This window comes from Manis pentadactyla, chromosome Y, assembly GCF_030020395.1.
Source record: "Manis pentadactyla isolate mManPen7 chromosome Y, mManPen7.hap1, whole genome shotgun sequence".
Taxonomy (NCBI): domain Eukaryota; kingdom Metazoa; phylum Chordata; class Mammalia; order Pholidota; family Manidae; genus Manis; species Manis pentadactyla.
In genome coordinates this window covers 32,142,070-32,168,856 of record NC_080039.1, presented here as the reverse complement: position 1 = coordinate 32,168,856, position 26,787 = coordinate 32,142,070, and the positions used below count along the sequence as shown (strand labels likewise).

Sequence of the window (26,787 nt, the reverse complement as noted above, 5' to 3'; positions counted from 1 at the left end):
TAGGAGGAAGGAACAAAACTTCCCTGGCTTCATGGAGGGCTCACTTTACTGCAGCCAGACTTCACATGAACATCTTAATAGCTCTGACAGAATCACTTAGGAGCCCGGCTTCATGTAAATAGAAAAAATGTTAATGAGGAGAAAATGTGGGTGATGAATAAATGTGATTGAAATGAAATGACCTTCACTTAGTCACTGGGTAATTAAAGTAATCAAAGAACACTGAGCTTGTGATGGGAAATGTCACAAAATCGACCAAAACACAATAAGCTGTCCTCAGGGTGAAAACTACAGCATTCCATATGTTCTACAGAGAAAGGAGTGCACTTGAAAAGTGTTAAGTGAGAGAGTTTTCCTGGCTATCTGGAGACTGTTCCTACTTCAGGGAGGCTGTTGCAGTACAAAAACAGGACTGAGAAATACAACTGCTATGGAACAAAAAGGTAGCGTGCAGAGACAGATCTTCCGCGTCCTGAGCTATCCTTTGGATCCCAATTAGGCGTTCCCCACAGGGTACAACATCAACCACAAAATGAGGACAGGCAGCAGATCACTTCAGATTCCCCCGATGTTACCCTGGGGAAGCAGGGATGAAGGATGTACTGTCCCTAAAAAGCCTCTATCGTTTCTTTTCGCAGCAAAACAAGCAGCCGTGTCCCAACGCTGGGCAGGAACGCAGACCGTACTCGAGGGTCAGTGATGGATTTCCTGCGTGGCAGTGACCATCCCCTTGATTCCCACTCGTTAAAAAAGCTCATACAATCCACGTGCATTGCCAGACTTCCTTTCTCATTCCTCCCGTGTAGAAGCACCAACTCCAAATTTGTGAGCTCTTTAAACCATAGATCCCTTGAGGGCAAAACCTGAGCTTTCACCTGGACAAACCCCACGTACGTGAGCACCTGGGCATTGAGAGATGCTTGCTGAATTCACTCTGCAGACACAACAAAATACATCAGAGTATATGTGCTGCATATGTATACAAAGGACAGGGTGTATATACGTGAGGCACGGCCCCCCACTGTTGTGCCTACAGTGTGCGTGTCGCTTTGAGCACATCCACGTTAACCAACGTGATTACAGAGAATCCCACATTAGGCTGTTCCCCCGGGGCGCTGGCGCACTGCTTACTCTGAAATCACCGTATTAACTGCAGGGCTGTAGAGCCAGCATCACTAGTTCCAGGATCCAGTTTCCCCGAGGTCCTCTTTATCATGTCTAAATGCAGAAAGGAGAGTCAGTCCGGCAGAAAGAGTGTGGAGCATGTTACCAGGACAGAGAAGGAGGGATGTTTCTCTAGACTTTCCAGACCACCTTCCGAAAAGCAATTACCATTCTGTTTTACTCATTTGATTCTGGCTCATCTCTGCCTTCCTTTCCTTCTTTTCCTGCTGTACCTTTCCGCTTTTATGTGCCTGCCTGCCTGCCTTTCGGGTCTCCCTTCTGTGGAGATGCGAGCTGTTTCATCCTTCCCCATCCTCAGCAATTAGGAGGCTGCTTTTCAACAATCCTGGTATTTTTATCTTTCTCTCTACAGTCCTGCCTCCTCCTCCTCCTCTGTTCCTTCGAGTCCTCTTTTCCTTCCCACATCTGATGTGCTGATCTGGACTTCCACAGTTTTTGAGGACTTGTGTGGCCGAGGGAGCCTGAGCAGCCAGCCGTGGAATTGGGGTTCCAGGAGCTGCAGTCTAAACCATGAGTAACACCCATTTGTGACCAACACAAAGAAAGGCTGTGCTTATGTTAATGAACAGAGATGGAGCAGCTGCATAAAAAGAGAGGCAGCTACGTCACACTGAGCACAGGCTGGGCATGAAATAAATAGAAAAAAACATCACCCCTGCCAGTCTCTGCAGTATTCAAATTTTATGCATTCAGTATTCAAGCAATAAATTATAACACATTCCAATTGATTGGGAGCCTCTAATTTTAAGCCCTAAATGCCATGGTGTCAACCTCCACATCCTTACTGGTCAGTGGTGAAGATGATGTTAATATTTTCCGGGTAAATCACTGTGCAAAGTAAAACTTCATCTCTACAGAAGCCACACCTCTGAGTTTACACATGGGTCACCAGCTGGAAAATTGAACTGAACTGAATTCAGAGGCTATTTGAAAACCTCAGTTTAAAATTGTGATGGTTAATTTTGTGTGTCAGCTTGACGGGGCCACAGGGGTGCCCAGATGCTTGGACAGACATTATTCTGGATATTTCTGTGAACGTGTTCTTGGCTGAGATGAACATTTTGGTGGACTAAGCAAAGCAGATTGCTCTCCAGAACATGGGTGGGCCTCATACAATCAGCTGGAGGTCCGACTGGAACAGAAAGCCTGCTCCTACCCCTTAGGAACAGAGAATTCATCCTGCCTACCAGCCATTAAATTGGCACACCTACTGATTTCCTCCTTTCAGACTAAAACTGAAATATCAGCTCTTCCTGGGACCAGGTTTTGGGCCTCAGACTAGAACTGAACCGTCAGATCTCTCGAATCTCCAGCTGGCTGACACACCCTGCAGATCTTGGGTCTTACCCATCTCCATAAATCCATGAGCCAATTCCTTATAATAAATCCCTTTCTGAACCTATACACATGTGCTGCTTCTGTTTTTCGGGAGTACACTGATTCACACAAAAACCTTACCCCCGTCAGAAACCTTAGAGTCATTTCTCAGAGCATGGAAGGAAAATAAGGTGCAGAGAGACCACGAAATGTGATGAAAGATAATTAACAAATTAGTGTCACTGCTGATTTTTCTTTCTCAGGCTTCATGGAGCTTCCAGGGCAGTCACAGCTTTGTATATGATCTGGGGGAGATGCGAACCCAATCGGTTAGCTTTCGGATGTCAGGAAAGCCTGAACAAGTGGAACATGTGGGAGAGGAGGCAATGGCTCTTGCAATATTAGCACATTCACTGCACCCCAACAAAGATTACCTAGGAACTTTCTGACATTATCTTCTCTTTTAATTTAACTTGCTCAAAATGTCTGTAGTACTCCTCAAGATAAAAAGCTGTCTGGTTTCCTCTAATGATGCTAGAACTGGAGCAAGGAAATAGACCCAAAAGAGTGTCTGGACCAAGCCATGGGAAGCACGTGGGGAGTGTGATAGCCAGAATAACGGCCTCCCAGCGTGTCTGCTTTTCCTAATCCCCAGAGACTATGACTGTGTCACTTACATGGTGAAATGGTCACTGAAGATGTGACTAAGTTGAGGATCTTGCGAAGGGAAGGTTACCCTGGATCAGCCAGGTGGACTCAAACCATCGCAAAGTCCTGCTAAGAGGGAGGCAGCAGTGTCAACAGGGAGAAGGAGGTGTGAAAACAGAAGCAGAGGTGAGAGACAGGCAAATGATGACGTCCCAGCTTCACAGATGATGGACGGGATCACAAAGAGGGAATGCAGGGGCTTCTCCAACCTGGAGAAACCCACCAGATTCTCTCTCAGGATCTCCAGAAAGAATACGACCCGTCCACACCTTGGTATTAGTGGAGCATGATCTGGACTCAGGTCCTCTAGAGCTATCTGTGTGTCACTTGAAGCCATGCAGTTCATAGTAGTTTGTTACAGCACCAATAGTTAACTAACTCAGTGAGGCTTGCAAAAATAAAGGCCTGGGCCTAGCCCCCAACGATTCTAATTCATGTCTTCTTCCATGAGTCAAATTTTATATTTCACCAATTTTGTCAGTGACCAGAGGTACAATGAAAAAGCCTAGTCACCCTCCTAAGGAGCTTGTACTCTGAAGGAAAATGTAGTTTTTTTGACACAAAACACCTCTCTTTCCTGATTAAGAGGGTTAACAGCCACCCACTAATAGTATATTGATAGATCTGTGGTGATCCCTAAGGCTTTGCCAAAAAGAAAATAGAGAAATGAAATTCCATTCATTCACTTTACTCAGGTCAGCTTTCCTAGAGGGATGGTTTGGTGGTGAATCCTTACAAGATTCTTTCAGCTCTCCATCTTTCTTCCACACATTTGCACCCTGAGAACCAACCCTTCCTGTTATTTCGTCTTGGCCCAAATCAAAAAGTGGTGGGGCGGCAGTGATGAGCACACTTGAGAGGCCAGTTAAAGTTTTCATCACAAGAAAAAAAATGTGTAACTTGTTACGGTGAGGGACGGTAACTAGACTTCCTGTGGCAGCTGTTTCACAATGCATATATGCGTCCGATTATTATGCTGTGCACCTGACACTAATGCAACCTTGGATGTCAATTAAAAATTTTTAAAACAGCACTATCATAGCTTTTTGCAGATTTTTAACCATTTTTTTCTCCACCCCAAATGCAAACACATGAGGTGATTTTTAAACATTGCTTTAAAATACTTTAAGGTGTTTTCCATGCACAGACAATTAAGCCAGAAAGGGATGAACTCTAAAATATGCACATTTCTCTGAAAGTTGGATATAATTTTTACTTGCAAAAGAACACTCCAACAGAAAGTTTTCAACATGATGATGTCGGCTTTTTCAGACTTGCCATTTTAATTGCTAAGATGAATGTTGAGGCTGATTTAGCTCCAGAATCATAATTGACCATAAATTTTATCTCATTTTTACAACCATTCCTGAAATACCGAATACAGTCTCTAAGCTGAAGTCCAGTTTCCCATAAGGGTTTATGAGGGGTTGAATCGTGTCCCGTCAGAAGCTCTTGAGTCCCAGGCACCGGTCCCTGGGAAGGGATCTTGTTTGGAAATAGGGTCTTTTATACGACTGAGTGAAGATGAAGTCATTAGGGTGGGCCTCAGCCCAATATGATTTGTGGCCTTGTGGACAGACGTGCAGAGATGGGGGGATATAGGGAGGATGCCATCAACAACCAATGGGTAGCTGAGACCACGAGAAACTAGGAGAGAGCATGAAACAGCTTGTTGTCCCCAAGCAAGCCTGTGGACACCTTGATCTTGGACTTCTAGCCTCCAGACCAGTGAAACAATGACTTTCTGTTGTTTCAACCACATAGCTTGTTATGGCAGCCCTGAGAAACTAATAAAGACGCCAGATGTGCTTTGATTCCTTTTATATTACAGATTAGAAGCAATTACAATATTCAGATGATAATGGTCCCTCAGAATTACCCACAAACACTCATTAGCCCATTCTTCCCAGCATGTGTGCAACACAAAAACTGGAGGTTCTGGACCCATTAAAACCAACTGAAGTAAACGCTCTCCTTGTTTGTTAAATTAAAATTCCACATGGAATATGAAATGGACTCCAGATATTACAGGAATCAAAGTCTAGAAAATACAACGGTAGTGAAAAAATATGAGAATACTTAATGCAAGTTGTTTATATTTCTCCTGCTCCTTAACATATTTGTCAAATATTCCAGACAACCTAAGCCAAATCGATGGTTTCCTTCAGTATCACTGGAATAGTGGCGTAGCTAGATCGAAGGTACTGAGATTCTCAGTGACGGTGTAGATAACTTTAGGTCACTGGGCTGACTCTCTTAGGGAGCCAATACTTTTACCTGTTTTCTGCATTTACTTCACAATCTCAGGAAGCCTTTTTCTCTTTTTAGGCTGAACTTTCTCTTCCTCCCTCGTCAAAGCCTGCCCTCAGGATTGCCTCTGTCATCCTTCACAGTTGGTGAGAATCAACTGAAGTCAATGTGTTAAGTCACACAACCAGCTTGCACCTATTTCTATAAAGTATTATTATAATGCAGTCAAAGTACATTTACATATGACTGCCTTTGATTGAAACAGGCAGTCATATGTGGCCCAAAGGCTGAAAATATTTACTCTCTGGGCTTTGACAGGCTTCTCTCAATAAAAGCAAAGACAAACAACATAATCACCACATAATATTTATATTATATTTGAAATCTTCAGGACATAGGAGAGTAAACAGCACGGTTAGGTGGGATGTAAACAGACAGAGCTTTTTCATAAAATAAACCACACACCCAGTTCATTTTTTAGTTTGATGTGAGCAAGGTGAAATGGGCTGGGAGGCCAGTTTTGGGAACTACATATGTAGATGAGGTGCCTTAAATTACCATATATTTACACAGAAGTATCTGTACGTCTTTCTTGGGTCTTGCTCCTTTCTGTTCTCATAATCTAACCTGTTTGGTTTTAGGATACACAAAACATGGGCTTACTCCCAAACCTTAAAGTTGAAGAGATGTGTTTCAGTAAATACGAACCAAAGTTTCATTTTGAGAGTTAGTAGTTGAATGCCACGTGTCAGCTTCCTGAGTCAGAGCCCAAAATTGCTCCTGTTTGGGAAGGAGCAATCTGGACGCTGGCTCCACTGAATTCAAGCGTGCAAACTAAAGTGTCATAAACAGACATGGATTCGTCCCACTGTCTCCAATGAGTCTCCCTGTATTCCAACTTCCTGCTTTTAACATGGAACACCTATTACATCACCAAAACAAAATGCTATGACTGCTTCTTGCACTGACATTATTGCTCTTGATAATTCACCATCTGATCATCCTGCTGAACTAGGCACTTGCCGCTCTTGTTATTTACCTCTTTGTTACTTATTAGCACCATGACTACAAATGGAAACAAAATACAGAGGGAGTCAACATGAGACAGGTAACGCCCCCTTTCTGGAAGTTCGCCTCAAGCCGATCCGCTTTTACAGAAGACCTCCATTAGTAGGGTACCAATGTTTTTTCCATAAAAGTGGAAATCCTCTTCAGATTTCTTTTGATTAGCAAAAACAGGTGCTACTGTAGATCTTTCATAAAAGTCACATGGCCTGATTTGAACTCTTGAAAAGCAGGAGGATACTCTTTGCTTTGTGCCATTTCAGCTTAGAAAAGGTTTCATAGAAATGTTCCACTTTCAGACAGCTGGGGAAACCTGTGTTTCTGGATAAGTTTTGTAGTTTCTGAGTAATCAATACATGGTTTCCAACCACTTTCTCACAACTATGTGAGACCTGCAGCATAGAACCTTCCCGAGGGAAAGTGTGAAATTCCTTGGAAGTGAATGGGAAACATGTTGTATTAGACCCTGAAGGCTCCTGGGTATGTCTGCTCTCAGCAGCTCCACTTTTTAAAACACATGTACTGAAAAATAGAAATAACCTGGATCAAGACACACAATTTCTCAGGCTGGACTGCAGCCAACTGCAATTTGTTCTTTCATTCAACAAATATTCACTGCACACCTACTATGTGCCCAGCACATTCTATGTTCTTGGAACACAGTTGCCAACAATGAACAAAATATCCCTACCAAAGTAGAACCTCTCTTCCTTTGAAGGAGCTTCTCTCTCTAAAGTCTTAACGATAAAATCAGGAACATCACATTCATTTGCTACAGCTCTTTTCACAGAAATCACAGAATGCTGGCCTGATAACTGTACTTTCAATATCTTTTTCTTCTCAGTCTTTTCCTTTCCCTTTTTAAAAAAACCTTTTATTATTGTCTCTCCATTGTCTAATTGCTTGTTTAAATGCTTCAAATACTTGAGTTATCTTAATGTCCTAATTCCAGACTTTCAAAAATGTCAATTTTCTTAGTTACTCCACCAAGAGATGTTTATCAAGCAGTGTGCCAATATTTCCTTGCTGCGTAACAAACGCTCCCAGACATCAAGTGGCTTAAAGAAACCACTCGTTTATTTGGACAGGATTGGGTGGTGGTGGCTGATCTCCCTTCCCTGTAGAAGCAGGTGCAGAAGCTCAGCTGGGGTCTGCAGGACACGGACACTGGCTGCTGAGCTGGTGCTGACTGCTGACTGGGAACTTAGCTGGGATGCTGGCTGGGGGCCTCAGCTCATTTCCACATGGAGCTGTCCAGGGGCTGCCTGGGCTTCCTTAGAACATGACAGGTAGGTTCCAAAGAGAAGTGTTTCAGGTGGCAGCAAGTGGAAGCTGCCAGTCTCTTAAGGCTTGGGCATGGAAAGTGGCACAGGGCCCCTTCTGCCATATTTTATTGGCCATGGAGGCAGCATGGAGCCTACCCAGGATGAGTGAGAGAAGACAAAATTGCACTTCTCAAAGACAGATGCACCCAAAGATTTGAGGTCTCCTGTATGCCAGGTATTATGGAAGGCACTGGAAATGCACAGATCAATCAAAGTGGCCAGGGTCCCACAAGAGGCTGGGAGTCCGGCAGAAGAAGGAAGCCAGTAAATAGCAAGCTATAATACAACAGGTTCATTTAGGGGGAAAGTGCTGTGGGTATACAGAGAGAAAATTGAGGATTATTTTATAAGTAGGCATTCAAGCAGTTAGAACAAGTAAAAATAAAAACAAAACCCTGAGAGGAAGAACACAGCTTCAATGCTGAAACTGTGGCCACCACAGTGAGCCCTGCCTACAGAATCCGAATTCAACCATGAGGTAACCGCCAGTGTTCACCATCTGTCCCCCCCGTCATTAAATGAACGGAACATCTGAGCAAATGCGTATCGGACCAGAGTGAGCCGCATCCCCTTGTCACCAGCCACAGCTGCCCTCCAGCCCTCTCTCCCCTCGCCGCCCTCGGACTCCTGGCTTCTGCTTGACAAGGGCTGGAAGCCTGCCAGCTTCTCAGTGAAGGCATAGATGCCCCTCAGCCTGTCCCTGCGGGGACCGATTAAAAGAACCTACTTCCCACCCATTGCCCTTTCCAGACTGGGATCTCCCCTGGCTGTGCTCCACCGGCACAAGTACCTTTATATGTGGAAGAGGATTCACACCCCGGGCTAGGCTTCAGGTCCTATCAGCGCATTCAAATGGTGTATTTTATAGCTTTATGCAAAGAGAGAGCCATACATACAAGTCGCTTTAAAGTCAGTGTAACTAATATGTAACAAACAAGAAGACAAAGGTCATTATGGCCCAGGTCGAGAAAGGAGATGTTTTTAGATTGTAACTGGCCTCTGAATAGGGGAAAATGTAAAGCTATTTACTTATTTCAAAGCTTCTCGAATGGACGCCCAAACTTCACAACCTGTTTCAGCTCAACTTCTCTATCACGCACCTGCCTCAGGTGCTTTTCCTAACTGAAGTCAGCCATTTCATACCTCTTTTCAACCCTGCTTGATTCCAGCACGTACGGAATTATTTTAAACTCTGGGATATGTTGTACAATGTGTCATTTTATGTATCTTTGGGTTGACTGAGCCCTTTTAAAATGCAGCACCTCTGAAAAGGGACTAGAACAAAACCAGCAGGTTAGCATGCTTATGATCATTATGAAATTATTTTAAAATGGCCTACTTAATATTTTTATTGTATTATATTGAGAAACATGACTGACACAACAAACATCACTCACGTTTGCTTAACCTCTCATCACATACCTGGGTTGTGATGGGTTAAAACCTACCAAGCACTGATTTAACTGTGAAAAGGCAGAAACAAAAATACCAAGTTGAATCTACATGGGAAAGTTATCCAACTTCCAACAGTATAACCAAGATCTACCAAAAAGCAAAATAATTCATAAACTGGTCACCCGGAATCTTCAGAGAGCTCTGTCCACTGGCCCGGTAACTTATCCAAGCCGATGGAACGACATCAGACTATTCTTCAATTCCTGCTCTCCAACCCAGTTTTGGAGTAATAGGCATTGTATTTACTCACAAGTTCAATACAGATCGAGATTAAGGCACTCACGTTCAACACAACAGCACATATAATCAATCAGGTGAAGCCATGGGTACCTACCGAATACACAGGTCAGTCTTTGTACGCAAACAGTATGAAAAGCTTGCAGGTCAGAGTTAAGGGTGAGCAGGATTCTAACATTAAGGGCTACAATATAGTCAAAGATTAAGGCAAAGCATAAGCGCACATTTTCCACATTTAAAGTTTATCTTTAGTTCCATGCAATCGAAAATTGTAATCTTTTTACAAAGGATCTATAGGATGAAGCCCTTCTAAGATCCATGAGAATAAAGTTATTCTTTGCAGAATTGACTATCTTATAGGAACTTAATAGATGTTGCTTTAACTAGATGGTAAAAACAGCATGTAAAATTAAAGCACCCCTTTTCCACCTAGGGAACAATATACGTGGTAGCTTACAAGCAAGTCTACCATCAATTTGATGTTTAAATGCTATTAGGTGGAGAAATGAGGTTTATGAGTTTCTTTAAATACATTTTTTCTCTATCACAATTGACCAATTATATAGCAACTGCAATACAGTTTCAAATCTATAGCATTGAATTTTTGTTCTGTTCAAAGCTCCATTACCAACATGGGTAATCAATGCTTTAAAATAACAATTTATCGGGAACATATTAACTTCCACTTTTTCTCCTCTTGCCTTGAGTAGAACCATGAAGTAGGCAAAAATTGTAATTTGGAACAAATTCCCATTCCGTGTCTCCAAACAAGACACTCACAGCAGCAGTTCAAGGTTGTCTTTTGAAAGAAGAAAGTAAGAGATTTCTAGCTCAACAGGTGCGACCTTTCTCCATCTAGTCCCCAGCTGGAAATCCTACGTGAAACAACACAACAAACGTCATCCACAAGCTGACAACCCGAGCAGCGTCACCGCAGGCCAGCAGTACCACGGTCAACCGGACAAACAGGGTGACGTCCGGATGGAGGCGGAAGTGTGAGCCCGGACTTGGAAGTGATGCGCATTCTCCAGTTTGACATCCAGTGTCCTGGAAGGTCCATCCTGAAGGTCATTGACTAGAGGTCTGAGACCCAAGTTTGAGGAGGGGTGTATGGGAGGGAAGGACATGCTCACTGGGGGCCATCCCTTGCCCAGGGGACACCCAGCCGTGACTGGAGGCATTCTCGGGTGGGGAGATGCTCATGGCTCCTGGTTATTGGGTCAAGACCAGGGGTGCTACTGAACATCCTATGGACACCTTCCCAACCAGACAAAGAGCAGGTGGCCCCACAGGTGAACAGTACTGAGGTCACGAAGCCCTGTTCTAGAGACCGAACTCAGCAGACACAATGAGGGGAGAGAGGAGATGCCATCCAGATGGGCAATTTATATGGTCTGCAACAAAGCCATGTAGCCAAGGAAGGCTGACAGAGATGAGGCTCCACAGGGAGGGAGGGGAGGCAGCCCGTAACCAGTGAGAAGACAAGTAACTGTGCTCCTGGGTGCTGTGCTGTGAACCCCCCAAACCACCTGAATGCCGGACGGAGAAACATCTTCACGGGGCAGACGAGTGACAGCTTTGGAAAGAGTGTGTTTGGGAGCCCACACTCCCAGTGGGGCTGTGGACAGATGGCCGCTGTGTGTCCCTTCCTCCTCCCCCTCAGGGCTTCCTCATCTCTGAGGCAAAGGGCAGCTCCCATTCAACATGGCACAGCAATGTGAAAGGGGCACACGGGCTTCTTCTGTGCAGGGAGGGAGGGAGAGAGAGCAGGGGAGAGAGGAGGGCAAGTAGAGATTACAAACGAGACAAGTACATTTATAACCAGAAAATATATCCAAAAAGAAGGAGGAAACTGTGAATTTCAGACAAATAGTTTTCCAGTCTCAAATAAATTACAGGTTTGAGACTACTTTTTAAACTATGAAATAACAAAAGGAGATTTTAAAAAATCAAGCTAGTGGAGCTGAGGAAACACACAGGAAAGAAAAATACCAGGCATCAGTGAAAATAGCAACTAGAGTAAATACAATAGAAAGTAAATTCAGAGGCATGAGCTTTAAAATTGAGTCAATGAACTGCAGACAAATGGAAGAGAACAATTACATAAAACTACTATGAAGCGAGCTGGATGAACCCGTCGTGAAGGGCCTCCAGTGTAGTGCGACTCGCAGTCCTGCAGAAGAGAAGGAGAGAGCCCAGGCTTCCACAGTCAATTCAGAGTTATAATAAAAGACGTTCTATTCTGGAATAAAGACTTGAACCTGCTGATAAAGAGGACGCTGTTTCCTAAGGGATGCGCAGCAGAATCATCAGCATGAGGATGTGGTGAAATTCATCAACTTCAAAAGCAAAGAACCATGTGGGAATCCAGGTAGAACAAAGTCCAGTTACGTAAAAGGGGAAAGACGTAATATGATCTTAGACTTGTGAGGCAACACCGAATGCCTGAAGATCACAGGACAATGGCTACAAAATTTTGAGGGTAAGAAAGTGCCTTCCCCAAATGTAATGCTCAGCTAAGCTGTCCTTCAATATAAAAGCAGCAGATAGACATTCTGCAGCATAATGGCACAAAGAATACAGCCAAAGTCACCAGTTTTCAAAACATTGCTGGATGACAGATTCAAGGCAATAAGAGATAAATCAAAATAAATAAATAAGGAACGGAGAAAGGATGATTTGAAAAACAAAAACTGAGGTTAACTACCAAATAAGTTTAGATCCAGGAATGAAATGCTGGTTATATGCAATGAAAAAAAAAACATTAAAGTAATCCAACAAACAAAAAATTGACAGCTGTTGGGAAATGTGCAAAAAGGATGTTGTGTTTTAATAAATATCCTCATGTTATTTAAGAGAACAGATAATGGCTAGAGTTGTAACATGTAGTTAGAAAAAAGCAGTTTTTTTAAACACCAACTTTTTATGGTTTATGTTCCTTCATTAGAATTTCTGAGTTAAGAGAGACAACCATTCTAGGAAATGACAACTTTTGAAAAAGAAATGTTCATTCTAATATTTAACAATTTCTTCCCTCTTATTTCCACATACCATTTTCTGGCTAAATTTATTCAAATATAATCTTATTACTAAAAATAACATATAAAAGCTTGATCCCATTTTTTAAATGTACTTTTCCCTAGCTATTTGCATTTAGTGACGATTTATGGCTCTTCCTATGTGTTTCTAAAGGGAGATGCCAGTCCCAAACGTCAAATGTTGACCAGAATGACTTCTGTGTGGTGAGCTTTGGAGTGATTTTTTTAAATTCATACTTTTCTGCATTGCTGTTTTCAAAATAAAAAAACATATGTTTTTAGAACAAAAGAGGTCATTATTGTCTTAGTAGAAATGGCAGAATTGAGAATATGTGACAAAACCGTATGGCACCCCCCCAACTCTCACTATTTTGCTCCTGGCCCTTTAGAGAGGCGGCTTGCCCTTCTGCACCCAGGTCCCTATGTGCTGATCAGCGAAGGCCCAGCTGGGCCACCAGGCAGGAGGGGAGCATGGGCTGCCACCCCCAGGTGCACATCCTCCCTACACCTTCCTCAGCCATCAGCAGCAACATTTCCCCATGGATTTGATGTTTTTATAACAGGAAGTCTATGAGGGGGCGCTGGTAACCCCCAGGGGCAGCACACACCCGCCGCCTCCTCTCCACGGAGACCAAGTGAGCTTTCAGAGGGTCACCCATTCCCTAAGCCACCGGACCGGAGGCCCATGGGGCAAAGAGGAAGTATCACCCCTCAACCCTAAAAAGGGTCTGGGATAGGCTCACTAGGAAGTCACGTGCAAGGATACTGAGTAATAGCGGAGAAGTTCCTGCTCCGGGATGCCTGGTGAGAGTGAGGCACCCGGGCGATCTTTTCAAAAACAAGCCCAGCTCAGGGGCGTCCAGGTGGCAATGACCCTGAACTCTGGACATTTTTTCCGTAACTTTATGAAATTATCATGAATTACTCTAAAGTACAGATTAAGAAAGAACATTAGACAGTGGCCTGTGTAAAGACATACAACTGTAGAAAAAGGAGTGACTTCTAAGTTGACATTCCTGCCGCCCTCCTGGGGAACAGCTTGCACCTCGAGTCCGCCCGTCCATCCCTCCACGGAAGAACCAAACAGCCACTCGTGACAAGTCAGACCTCCCTTCTGTGCACTGGCTTCAAGGGTTAAATGTAGGTTCACTGCAGAGTCCTTAAAAGCAATTTATGCTTCAGTTCCTTATTCTCTAAGGCAGGAAATCTCTCTCATTACTGACAATTAGCTTCCTATTGATTCTGTCATGTGCTCACTCAAGCTGTAAAGCGGGTCTTTAAAATAAAATAAGATTTTGGGAAACATTTGGCAATGGCCTAGAAATCCAAAACACAGCAGGAGGTGGGGATAAAACACTCAATAACTCTGCAGACAGCGCCACTGAGTGGAAAATCTGCAATCTAGCAATAAACAGGTTTTAAATATCATTAGTTATATTTGTATATAACCTTCTCTAATACATGCAAGTCAACGACTCCAAGTATAAGTGCCTATCAGAGCAGTCTTTCAGAAATTGTCTTGAAAGCACAGTGTTTTTGTCCTAAGAGTGAAAATGAATGCGTGGAAAATAACTCAGTGTAGCACTTACATTTAAATGGAATAGATTCTCATTTGAACTTCTAAAGCTAGCTGTTCTTTCTTCATTACAAGGACAATCACGAGAGTGCGATAACAAGAGAAGCAATAATCCATCAAACAGTGAGTTGAAAATTGGAGCTATTTTTCTTCCTTATTTATAAAATCATTCTTTTTCTTTGTCTTTCCAAGACACAGGCCCTGCTTACATTGTTTTTTCTTTTTTTAAAAGCAATGGTATTTATTTTATGTGAAATGTATCTTCAAGTGGAGCTTACCTTGTTAGAGTGTACTTCAGTTTTAGGAGAGGCTAACTGGGGAATATTTTCACTGGCACTAATTGGTGAAGAGGATAGCAGGTAAAAATATAGGTCATCAGGAAGAAAACTGGCATGGGAAAGCAGAAAGCCTTACACATGGGTTTCGGCTACTTTTGATGCACAAGTATAGCCAGTCCCATTCTGTAGTGTCAACTCGGGCGTGCGAGTCACGAAAGGCATGCTTACCTCCCTCCAGTTTTCATTACTTTGTCATAAACTATGAGAGCCTTTGATGTAAGCACACTCAGTGGTTGAAGGGTTGGCAATGGAGGGATGAGCCATCGCTAGAGGTTAGATATAACTCCACAAGTACCTAATCACCCCTGCAAGATCCTCATTACTCCTAAAATTTACCCAGTAAACCATCACCTGGAAAGAACCACATGTCAATTGATGAGTCAGACATACAAATCCACTACAGCCGTGTTCAGGGACCCAAAAGCACGGAGCCTGACCGTCCAGGTGAGTGAGTCAGACCTACCTGGCTCTCAGTTCCCAGATGCTCTTTCTACCCAGGGGCTAACTTCTCTGGGCTTCAGCTTCCTCCTCTGTGATTTGGAAACCATAAAGGGCTCTTCTGCAAAAGACAGACATAACAGCAAAAAAACACATCAAAGTCTAGAATGTACTGAGCATGTCCACTCCAGTAGGCATGATTATTATTGAGGTTGCTGAGATATACCAGATAACGCAGGCTTCTGTGGCCACAATCCAAGTACAGGTACCATAGCCACCATCAACCAAAAGCTTATCTCAGAGACATGAAATGGGAAAAATAAAATGAAAATGTAAGGGCTTTATAACATGTGCCCAGTGGGTATTGCAAACAATAAGTGGTTGCAATGAATGGAGATTAGGTGCCAGCAACATCTTCTGTGGGAGAATGACCTTGAGCTCAGTTTCACGCTTTGGCACGTCTCTATTACATGCAGGGTTCCAGGGACCCCTGCCACTCAAAGTGTGTTTCTTGGGCCAGCAGCGTTGACACCACCTGAAACTTGTTACAAATGCAAAATTTTGGGCCCTATCGTAGCAGGCTCTCCCATACCTACTAAACCCATCTGAATTTCAGCAAGATCCTCAGGTAATTGATATGTATGTTTCAGTTTGATAAACACTGGCAACAAGCACAGAACACAGGGTTTGTTGATTGTCAGTGTCTATGGGAACTGGGTTGGAACGGAGCCCCTGAATTCTACTCCTCATGGATGTGCACCAGGTCCACACTTCAACAGCTGGAGTGCATTTCCCTTCCTTAATTCCCACCTGGTCTTAGAACTGCCTTTGGCCAAAAGAAAATCCCCCAAACTGTTGATCTTTGTCCAAACCCGTAGAATGTGCACCACCCAGATGAACCCTTATGGAATTACGGACTTAGGGTGATGGTGATGTATCCGTGTAGGTTCATGGATTGTTACAAGAGATACCAACCTGGTGGGAGACAGCCAGGGAGGCTGTGTGTGTTGAGGAGAGGGGTTTTGTGAGAACTCTGTACTTCCCACTCAGTGTTCTAAAAAATAAAGTTTATTAAGAATAATTTAAAAATTGATGTTTTGGGAGTTCCAAGCGCCGCCCATTGGGCATCCAGCCACCTGGAAAGGTCTTCTGGGGGAGATTGGAGGCACTCTGGTAGGCCGCCCCCACTGAAGTCCTTGGCCATCATGGACCCAGATAACTGGAGCCCCAACACACATCACATGACCCAGAAGAACCACCTCTCTGAGCCCAGCCGATGTACAGAGTCATGAGAATAACACAATGCTGCTGGGGTGAGCCGCCATGTTTTGGGATGGTTTATTATGCTACAGAATGTATGCGAACAATCTGATTTGAGAGTCCACTGTAGCACATTTCTATTTGAAGATAAGTTTCCACAAAAAAAAAGATGTGATCTGCTGATGATTCAAGAAGGGCAAATTCATTGTTGTAAGGTTCTTGTCCAAGACAAATCCTGATGCTATGATACACAGAACTAACAGGGTAAGTTGCAGCAAGAGGGAGCACACGAAGTCCTAGGGCAGACCCTTTGATGCATGCAGTCCTTTTCTTAGGAGGAGCATGCTATACACCTTTCTAAAATATGGGCAGAGTAATTCGAGAAAGAAGTTTAACAAGAAGTTTTCAGCAACGTGTTTTCATTCCCCTCCTGAATGAACCCAAGAGAACAACTGTTCTCTCAGGCTGATGTTCTCTTACCAGTTTAAAGCATTTTTTTGCCCTTGAAATAAATGTCCATAAGAGGAAATATATTTCATTTATGTTCCTGGAAAATGTGCTGTTATGTGAAATGTGAGTTTCTTATAAGAAAAAGAAAGCAGAATGTGGAATTCAGTTCTCAACCATAGAGCGGTCGTCAAATGTTTATAGAAATGGCAATGATCATATTGAAGTAACTCCAAGGGATGTAATTTACAAGTAGAAAGCTTCTTAGAGAGGACATATATTAACAATATGGCATATTGATTAATAATCAAACATCATAATATATGCTACAATGTTTTTGTCCTGTTTTATAACCTGTGTTATAAATATACTGTTTTATTACTCATGCCAAAATAAATCAGAGAATAAAGAAACAGTTTAATCAGAGCAGAGCATGGCTACCTGCTCCCGGAATGGAAGGTCCATGCTACAGTTCCCAGAAAGTGAGCAGGCTGTAAGCCTCATTCAATCATACTGAAATAGACTAAGAACAGGTTATACCTAGAAGGTTGGTATTAGGATTAATAAAGTAACCAGCATCAACCCCACCACCAACACCACCCCACCACCAGCATATAGTGTCTATCACATCATGAGGGCTCAATAAAGGTGGAGAAATTCAGGGATGAATAAGAAACTTCAGATCCCTTGCTTACAATATTTCAGACTCTTTATAGACAGCAGAGATGATTATTCTGTTGTCTTCAAAGCATGTCTTCCTGCTTTCTAGAAATGCCACTCGGGAGCCAGTAAGTGGAATTTCATACTCATCCTGCTTTCAGCACACTGCAGAAGGCTCCCCAAGGGGCCATGGGCATAAAGGAAAGAATTAGACATTCTCTTCTCAAAGAGCGCACACTTCTCTCATCCTCGTTCTTGGAACTGGCTTCCGAACCGGTTCAGCAGCGATGCCAGGAGGCCAGCAGCCCTTCCCCCTTCTCAGCTGAACTAATTAACAGGAGTGACATGTGGTGGGAAGTGTGCACCAAAGGGCTGGGGAAGCCATGGAATAAGCGAGGTGCTCCTGAAGCATTAGCTCTCCTACGGCTTTTGTAAGCACAGTCTGAGTTTGGGCACGAGGAAAGATGTGCGGCAGCAGAAATTGCAAGAAAAACCACAATGTGTGTCACCCATGAATGAGGAAAGGCGTAGCCTTCATTACCGGGGAGTCAGCCCTGACTCTAGGCCAATGAGGCAAAGCGCATCCCCAAAATAGATGGAAATTATCTCAGAGACCTTCCAGTTGGAAGATTATGCTTCATTACTGCATAAAACCCTTTTTTACCTTACGAGTCAGTATTTTCTTTGAAGAGGTCTTTTAGGGTTCTATTGCTGTTTAACAAGTTACCACAGCCTTAGCAACTTAAAGTGACACCCAGAATGAGCTCATCAACGTCCCTGGGCCAGGCATCCAGGTGAAGCGTGGCTATTTTCTCGGCACAGGTTTTCACAAGGCTGACATTAAGGTGTCAGGGCTGCGGTATGTTTATCTAGCCCTTCAAGCTCCTCTTCCGAGCTAGCCGGCAGTGCGAAGAATCCATTCCCTAGTATTTACGTGACTGAGATCCTGGTTTTCCTGTGGGCTGTCAGCCGGTGGTCACACTCAGCTCAAAGGCTGCCCGCATGTCTTAGCTAAGTGGCCCCTCCATGCCCCTTCTCATTCGTGAATATCTCTAACTTCAGGAAAACCCTCGTCCCTTTCAAGGGCTCACCTGATTAGGTCAGACCCACATGGATAATTATCCTTTTGATTTACTTAACATCACCATATTAACCTGCTAAGGAACAGCTATTAATCATCCCAGTAGATACAGAAAAAGCATTTGGCAAAATTCATTGTTGACCTATGATAAGAAGTCTCAGAAAACGAGGAATAATGGGAAGTGTCTGGAACCTAATAAAACATTTACTTAATGGTGAAAGATTGAATCCTTTCTCCCCCAACCTGGGGGAGACGCCAAGGAGGTCCTTTCTTAGGACTTCTATTAAACACTGTGCTTAAAGTCCCGGCCAATACACCAAGGCGAATAAATAAAAATAAAAAGCACACAGATTTTTAAAGAAAGAATTAGAAGTTTCTCTAATGTGACATAATGACATCTGTGGGAAATGCCAAGCAATCTATTTAAGAGCTAGTAGAAATAAAAGATGAGGTTAGCAAAGGTTGCAGGAGACAGTATCAGTATACAACTGTGTTTGCATACAGCAATATTTCTCTATAATTGGAAACAAAAAGTTAAAACCCAAGATGCTAGCAGCCGAACAAGTCAGAGAAGGATTTTATTTTTAGATGGGAGAAAGAACAGGAACTTTTCTCATGGGTCTTAATCTGGCAGAGAGAGAGAAACGACAACACGGAAGGGAGAGGGAGAGGAGACGATCCCTCAGGCGATGTCCTGGGGTCGGTAAGAGAGTGTAGCATCTAGAGAACGAATGAAGGAGTCAGCGTAAGATGTGGCCATGGGTCATTCACCGATAACAAGGGGGACAATTCTTGTCCAGTGGGAGGAGGGACCTGCATGCTGGCATGTGGGTACATGTGGTGAGAATCTGCGGGATTTATTTTCTTGCCACCTTTATTTCCACAGTGAGGTCAGGAGCAAGCCCTTCAGCTTTGCATGTGGTTGGGAGAAAGAAATGCCAGAGCTTTCAAAGAGAGAGGTAGAAGGTGGGAAATGGCTGAGAAGAACGTGGAACCATAAACCGGCATTAGGGCATGAAGTCTCGGCAGCATCAAGGGTGACTCTCTGAGGTCATGGATTTGGGAACCAGGCAGCAGTTGTTCTCAAACCACGTTCAGCGCCGCCATGCTGACATGGAGCAGGCTGAGGTCTTAGGGCAATCAGCATTGCCATGTGGCCAAGCAAGCAGAAAGGTGTGGAGGATGGATGCAGAGGTGATGCGGGGCTGACGGGGATTTTAAGGCAGGAGTGGAGGGCAGAGACGTCCTCAGGGAGCTGAAGCACTGTAAGGGGTGGCAGACGAATGGGCTGGAATTCCCAGGGAAGCCAGAGATACATTGGCTGGTGGTGCTAGGAGGCACAGGCCAGCAGGAGGGAGGTGGTGATGACATAGTTGGACTCACGGGATTGTGATTGTGAGCAGAAGACACAGGCACTGAAGAGAAGGTAAGCTTGTGAGCTTAAGGAAGACAATATACATTGAGCCAGAAGCTAAAGTCATCCAGAAGTGAGCATGGATGATGCAGAAGTTGTGGAACAACAGCAAATACAGTAGGATGTTGGTGATATAGTATGATGGCATTATCTTCAAATTCGGGGCATTTAAGACAAGTGAAGAGAGAAAGATACGGCGATTGAAATAACAAAATTTGACATTTAAGACCATTAATCCTGGCATTATGAGAACCAATCACACAGATTTATATGTCCTCATTAATAATATGTATTATTACTATTATTATTATAACCTCATGCTCCCCCTCCAATGGCAGCCACTGGCAATAACAAATAGGATAGTTTGATGTCAATGGACATTTTGACCATTTATTCTGAGTCTTCTGATTTAATTTTTTGAAACTGTTCTGCTAGTAAAAAAAAGTCCATTAGTGTCTCTTGGAAAAGATTTTGAAGAGTCTATCTCTATGTAAAAAGGACTGGCTAGTTGTAAAGGCACAAGTGACTTGATTTCTCAGCAAATACACTCATCAAAAATTCCTCCGATGTGACCTAATGCTGTTACATAGTGTCCACCAGCCATTTTAAGAAATTTGTCCCTCTTCCTCAGAGATTACCTGGACATGTGGTAGAGCATTAAACTGACATTATCATCTGTATACCATATTTATATGGTATTTCTTTGTGGAAATACAGTGACACCAAGACAGAGGAGAGAAACTGTTCTCATGTCACATCTGATATGCAGTGTCACCAGGCTTCAGTCTGGCCTGCTCTGCCAAAATTGATAAACTCAATGAAATAGTATTTCAACCAGTCACCAAGAAGAGGCAAGACATTTTCTGGTGAAAGTAACATGAAATATCATTTTCCAGTAAAAACGCTATGAGATGGAGGAGAAAATAAGCATTTTTTTACATTAAAAGGAGACTTGGAGGAGCCCAACATTTGGAATGTATGCTTGATGGTGTCGGGTGATTTTCATCAGTGGGCCCAGCAAGCCACACCCCTGCTCCAAACCTGGGCCTGCTTCCTTTTGCTGCCGGCTACATCGTTGGAAAGCTGGAGAGGCAATGCTTGGGGTTAACTGATTTCATGCTTGGCCTGAAATATTGCTTCCGTCTCCTTCTATCCTTCTTCATTTTTCCTCCCTACTCTTCTCTGGTGTTTCTGGAAAAAGAGGGACTTTCCAGGTGGGACTTAAACTAAGAGACCCTGGGAAGCAGCCAAGCGAAAGGTGGAGGCTGGGCTATGGGTTCAGATGGCGGGCAAAGGAGAAGGACCCTTTGCAGAGGGGGTCCAGAACATTCCAAGCAGCCTTCTGCTGACTTTAAATATCTTCATTTGTCAGTGTAAGTGCCATTGATTAAGAGCCACAATCACACATTCCTGAAAGCCATCTGACATGGACCGACTCTCTAAATAATCAAGGATGCACTTGAGAACCACCTACTTTAAACAGCAAAAATGTATAACCAGAGAACCACCACTAATAACTGACATCTTACTGCTACTTCATGGCCTTCAGAGAGATTTTCATAGATGCAGGCTATGTATAATAGACTATTCAGAAATCTAGATTTTTCAGGCCACTGGCATTTCCCCATTTCTGCAATGGCCTTGCTTTTAGGCATCTTATTGTATTGCATTGCTTTTTTTTTTTGAGAGGGCATCTCTCATATTTATTGATCAAATGGTTGTTAAAAACAGAAAAACTCTGTATAGGGGACTCAATGCACAATCATTAATCAACCCCAAGCCTAATTCTCCACAGTCTCCAATTTTCTGAAGCATAATGAACAAGTTCTTACATGGTGAACAAGTTCTTACATAGTGAATAAGTTCTTACATGGTGAACAGTGCAAGGGCAGTCATCACAGAAACTTTCAGTTTTGATCACGCATTATGAACTATAAACAATCAAGTCAGATATGATTATTCATTTGACTTTTATACTTGATTTATATATGAATCCCACGTTTCTCCCTTATTATTATTATTTTTTTAAATAAAATGCTGAAGTGGTAGGTAGATGCAAGATAAAGGTAGAAAACATAGTTTAGTGCTGTAAGAGGGCAAATGTAGATGATCAGGTGTGTGCCTATAGGCTAAGTATTAATCCAAGCTAGACAAGGGCAACAAATCATCCACGGATGCAGAAGATTTCTCTCAAAACAGGGGGGGGGGTGAGGTTCTAAGCCTCACCTCTGTTGATCCCCAATTTCTCACCTGATGGCCCCCCTGCAACTGTGCCTGTCTTAGGTTGCTCCTCCCTTGAGGAATCTTACCCGTCTCTGGCTAACTAGTCATCTTCTGGGGCCATACAGGGAAATGTAAAGTTGGTAAGTGAAAGAAGCAATATTCTTTGAAAAGGTTTATCTCATTGCTTTTTATATCTTACCACCACGGAGAAAGGCAACCCCAGTAACCCAGCTCACTATGTCGGAGCAACACCCACAATGTGACAGGTGGAGGGGCTGAACGAGTAACTTCAGTGGTGATTCGGACTTGCGGACGGTTTTCCATTCAGGCATTCCTCTTATCCTTTAAATACAAGGGGAGAAATCATTCCTAATCTGTTTCTCTGACATACCAGTCAGGCCAAGTTACACTTCCAGAATCACAGTGCTTCTAAGCCTCCCAGAGTCTGGGCAGTTCCAGGGAAAGGCACATTTCTTCACAGCTCCATGGCTTCTTTCTCCTGTTGGGGCAGGGAGCCCCAAGATGTGTCCCCTGTGCAGGCACATTATTTTGAGCTCAAAACAGTCAAGGCCCAAATGATTCAGGAAGAAACTCTGACCCTCCCCTAGTTGCCTAAAAAGAATTTAGATAGAGAACCTGCTCCAGGAAGCTGGAAGATATCATTAGGGATTTTTATTTGTTTCCTATGCTGATTTTCCCAGTTGTGGGGGCCCCTGAGCTTCAATCGTCAAAAGACAGAAAGCATGAGAGGTCCCCAAAGGGCTACTTCTATCAGCATGTTCCTCGAGGGTGAGTGAGGAGGCATTTTGGGGGTAAGCAAACTGCTGGATAGTAAGTGTGCTGAGCAACACACTTACAGAAATGTTCTGGGGAATAGATATACTTGGAAATAAAATCCAACGCTGTTCTAGAAGATTCCTGCGGAAAGACACATGTATATAGAGACATGTGCATATAGTCCTAAAATTCTTCTTTGGGGCAGATTTTCTTTGGATTAAGAAGCTCTTCTACAGACCGCAGGGCTCTTTCAACTCTGTGTCCAGGCTGCTTTCCCCAGAATTGTTCAGTGGCCTCTGCAGAGTCCTGAACTAGACCCACCCACACCAATGAAAAACATCATCAGCCACTTGGAGGATAGCCTCAGACCACCTTAAATTGCCACGGAGAGCAAGGGCAGGCATGTGCATCTCCCCCAAGCCCAGGGAATGTGCTACGAGCCGTCTAAACGGCCTGTCTCTGCCTTCTGATTCCTCCCAGAAAGGGGCCATTTCATGAAGCTGGTCTCTAGCTTAACAAGACACCCACAGTCCTAAAACCTGCTCTTGTTGGGAAAAGCACCCACTGCTTACAACTAATTGGATTTAACTCCACATTGCAAATACTCCTGGTCAAAACAGACCAATCCTAAAGAGAAGACTCAGGCAGCTGTTTGAGTACATCATGATCCCTCCAGGAATGTGTGTGTTCTCCTTCTTGGCTCAAGGGCAAGGTCCCTCTTTCCTCTTGTAAACGACTTCAGCATGAGTTACGAGGACCATTTCAAATCCCAAAATTCTACCTCCTCCTACTTGACTTAAAGATAAGGAGACATAAGTGCTTCACTTCTCTTTTCAAGGTGCCCTCAACACAGCTACAGCCCTTAGCCCTTGATGCATCTTTCCTCATCCAAACAGTCCCCCGTTGTGTAACCCGCATCTGCTTCCCTTTCTAAACTTAGAGGGCGCCTTCCTCACGTGATCAGAGGAACATGCCCTGGCAGGGTGAGCTGTCCCGTCTGAGCAGCTGCTAATGTCAGAGCAGTGACAACTGTGACTGTGGAATAACTGCGCTCATGGGAAATGGAGCAAAGGAGACAGCCCAGCCCATCAGGATCCTTCCACTGTGTTTTGTTCTGCTCACATTTAGATGAAAGCCATGTAGAGTGTGTGTAGCCAGACTCTCAAATGACTGTGATTCTTTTTCACATAAGTTTGAGACAGAATATGCACTGACAACTCAAGACAACACTGAAGAGTAATTGACAGGAATGTCCACGTGCAAATTTGACCTCCAAACAGATCTCTGGTTGTGGACATTGGTTCTTAATGTATATGGCTTTTTATACACCAAAACTTTCCAGTCCTCTCACCAAAAGGAGGCATTTGAAATATGTCCAAAATCCAAAATTTGACAGCAGTCTATTTTCTGCGACAAATAAATACATCTTTGAATTTATAGAAATGTCTTTCATTGACTAACTGTTCCTTACAACAATTAAAATTATTTTTCAAATTACATATACATTTTTATGGGTACTGTTGTCTCTCCCTCAACTAGAAATGTTTCCTTTCATCTCCAAGGATATAACCTTAACAAAACGGTCGTGAGCTAAAGCCTGGAAAGATCGATGACTAGCTTCTGTAAGGGAAAATCAACCCGGAAATCCATGTCACAATGAAGCAGTTTGGCTTTAATGAAAGCTAATGGTTCCGTAAGCAAGCACATCATATTGTTGAGGACAGAGCATTTCTTGCATGCAAAGAGTGAGGGATTTTCCCGTTTGGTCACATAAAATATAGTTAGGCAGGAAAAACGTGGGGTGATCAGAAAACTCCCACAAGGTCTACTTACTTCTCATCCCACTGGGTTAAATCCTTTTTCCACAAGTGCCTAATAACCAGCAATCCTCTTATGCCTGTAGAGAGCATTAAAGCTTCCGGCGGTGGGTGTGAGGGTGGGGGCGTGCAGCGGGTGGAACCCAACCCGGGAGGAGGAATATTTTCTCCCTGACATTGCATAGAATTGCTAGAGCATGGTGATGATAAACAGGAGGCAGGCGGTCAGTCTGTTTCATCATTGCTGTTATCTGAGACCTTGGCATTGCAGGCTGCATAATCTCCCCTTCTATAGACATGCTTTAGCACGTGCACCTCGGTGGGACACCTCCCACTGCTGCCCACCCCCGGACACCACCATGCAAGCACCCTCCGTCTTTGAGATGTGGAGGATGTCACTCCTGGTATTTTAAGGTGAGGACATGGAGCCTCAAAGCTGCCAAATGGCTTATTGAAGAATGCTAAGGAGCTCACACTGGCATGGGAGGGCAAGCATTTTAAACCATTTGTCCGCTGTTAACCACCCCAGATTCTCTGTGTTCTGAAAAAATAACTGGCAGTTTATGACTGCTAATGCTTCAGCAGCAGACTATTCTTGCTACATGAAATACTATTCAGAATCCCTGCGTTTCTTTCAGAGAAAACCAAAGTCCCTTTTGCTCTGTGGCCCTGAGGCCCCCAGAGCAGACTTGAGAAGAGGTTCCTCATTGGGGGCTGGGGAGCGGTGGGTACAGAGGCCACCCAAGGGGTGCTGAGACCACACAGCCAGATCCTGGGCAGTCAGGAAGTCCAAGGAGGGCTTAAGAGACATGGGAAAAAGAGAGGCTGGGTGTGGCAGGCACCTACCAGGTCCTGGCTTGATTTATAACTTTGAATCACTTCGGTCCTATACTGGAAGGTAACTCTGTTTCCAAGGAAGGGTGCATCTTTAATCTCTCAGCTGAGCACTCCCTTCAGGAAAACGCCGAAGTTTCTTTATAAAATGTGCTTACATTTGAATTTCTATGGCCAGAGTTGACCTTTCTATGCAACTGGGAAGGGAAAAATAATTTTCATACCCAAGTTTAATTCTCACGTGCTTGATCCTATAATTATTATCCCTTGAAAATAGGAGTTTAACCTGAGGACACTGGCAAGCCCCCACTTATTAATACCAGGTCTTTCCCCAGGACTGTGAATGAGTTCCCAGAAGCCAGAGAGAGCTTGGACTTTCTCCAGCCCTTGGCCTTTTGTAATCTCTCCACCCTTTGTTCCTACAGTGCTGGAGAAAATGGCTTTTCCTGCTCAGCTTTTCGTTTCTCTAGGTCCCTGTTTTAGTTGCCCCTGCCTAAAAACTAAGCCAAGAGGCGTGCTGGTTTGCACAGCTGAGCCAACTGTGCAAACTGTAAATGCATATTCCAGGACAGAGAGGTAGGGGACAGAGAGCCAACTGTGCAAACTGTAAATGCATATTCCAGGACTCTCGGTCAGCAAGCAGGGTGTGCTCACCAGCCCAGGAGATATTTCCAGGCATGCCATCCACCAAGGAAAGATGCAGGCAGCCAAAAGAAAGGAAATGGTCAATGTTCTCTGCTCCTCCAGAATTGCAGTTCTCCTGGAACATAAGGAATCTCTTCCCAGCTATTTTTTTCTCAGATTATATGAGTCCAGGGACACCCTGCTGGAGAAAGCTCCCCTAGTCAATGCTGGTGGAATGTTAACTCTGCCAGTGCCTTCTGCCAGGTCCCTTGGAGATGTTTCCCCTGCACAGTCTGAACCCAATTTTGATTGTCACAAGATTCTGAAATGAACTGAACATTGGACAACCGAGATGATTCCCTTTCTGTTTTCCTCCACTTTAAACGTGCAGATCATGGTCTATTATCACCACTTGCCTGCATAAGGTAACTCATTAACAGCTGAGTGTTAGGTACAGACACAGGCATGCATGTGTTCATCCCAATGCACCTGTGCATGTTCTCTTCTGCCCCCCTTCCCCTCTCCTCCCCCTAGAAATAGCTATCCTAACGTGCATGTGTTGTACATGCTTGTGTCAAATGTGTATCACTGTTTTTCAGTTCTGGATGTATGTTATGTGATATATTTGGTTGTATGTGTTGCATGAGGGATACAGTTGTTTTGTGTGGTAGGTTACATTGTTTCTTCCTTTTTTCCACTCAACACTGTCTCCTGGATC

General features: G+C 43.7%; 1 long non-coding RNA gene across 2 annotated transcripts in view; it reads right to left on the bottom strand.

Moving 5' to 3' along the window:
- The window catches only part of LOC118935948 (uncharacterized), a 182,314-nt gene that overhangs the window by 82,116 nt on the left and 73,411 nt on the right, over positions 1 to 26,787 (bottom strand). For both annotated transcript variants that reach the window (XR_005034060.2, XR_008995404.1), the window contains exon 2: positions 14,958 to 15,053. This is a non-coding gene — a long non-coding RNA (uncharacterized LOC118935948). The remainder of the gene's footprint in view (positions 1 to 14,957; positions 15,054 to 26,787) is intronic.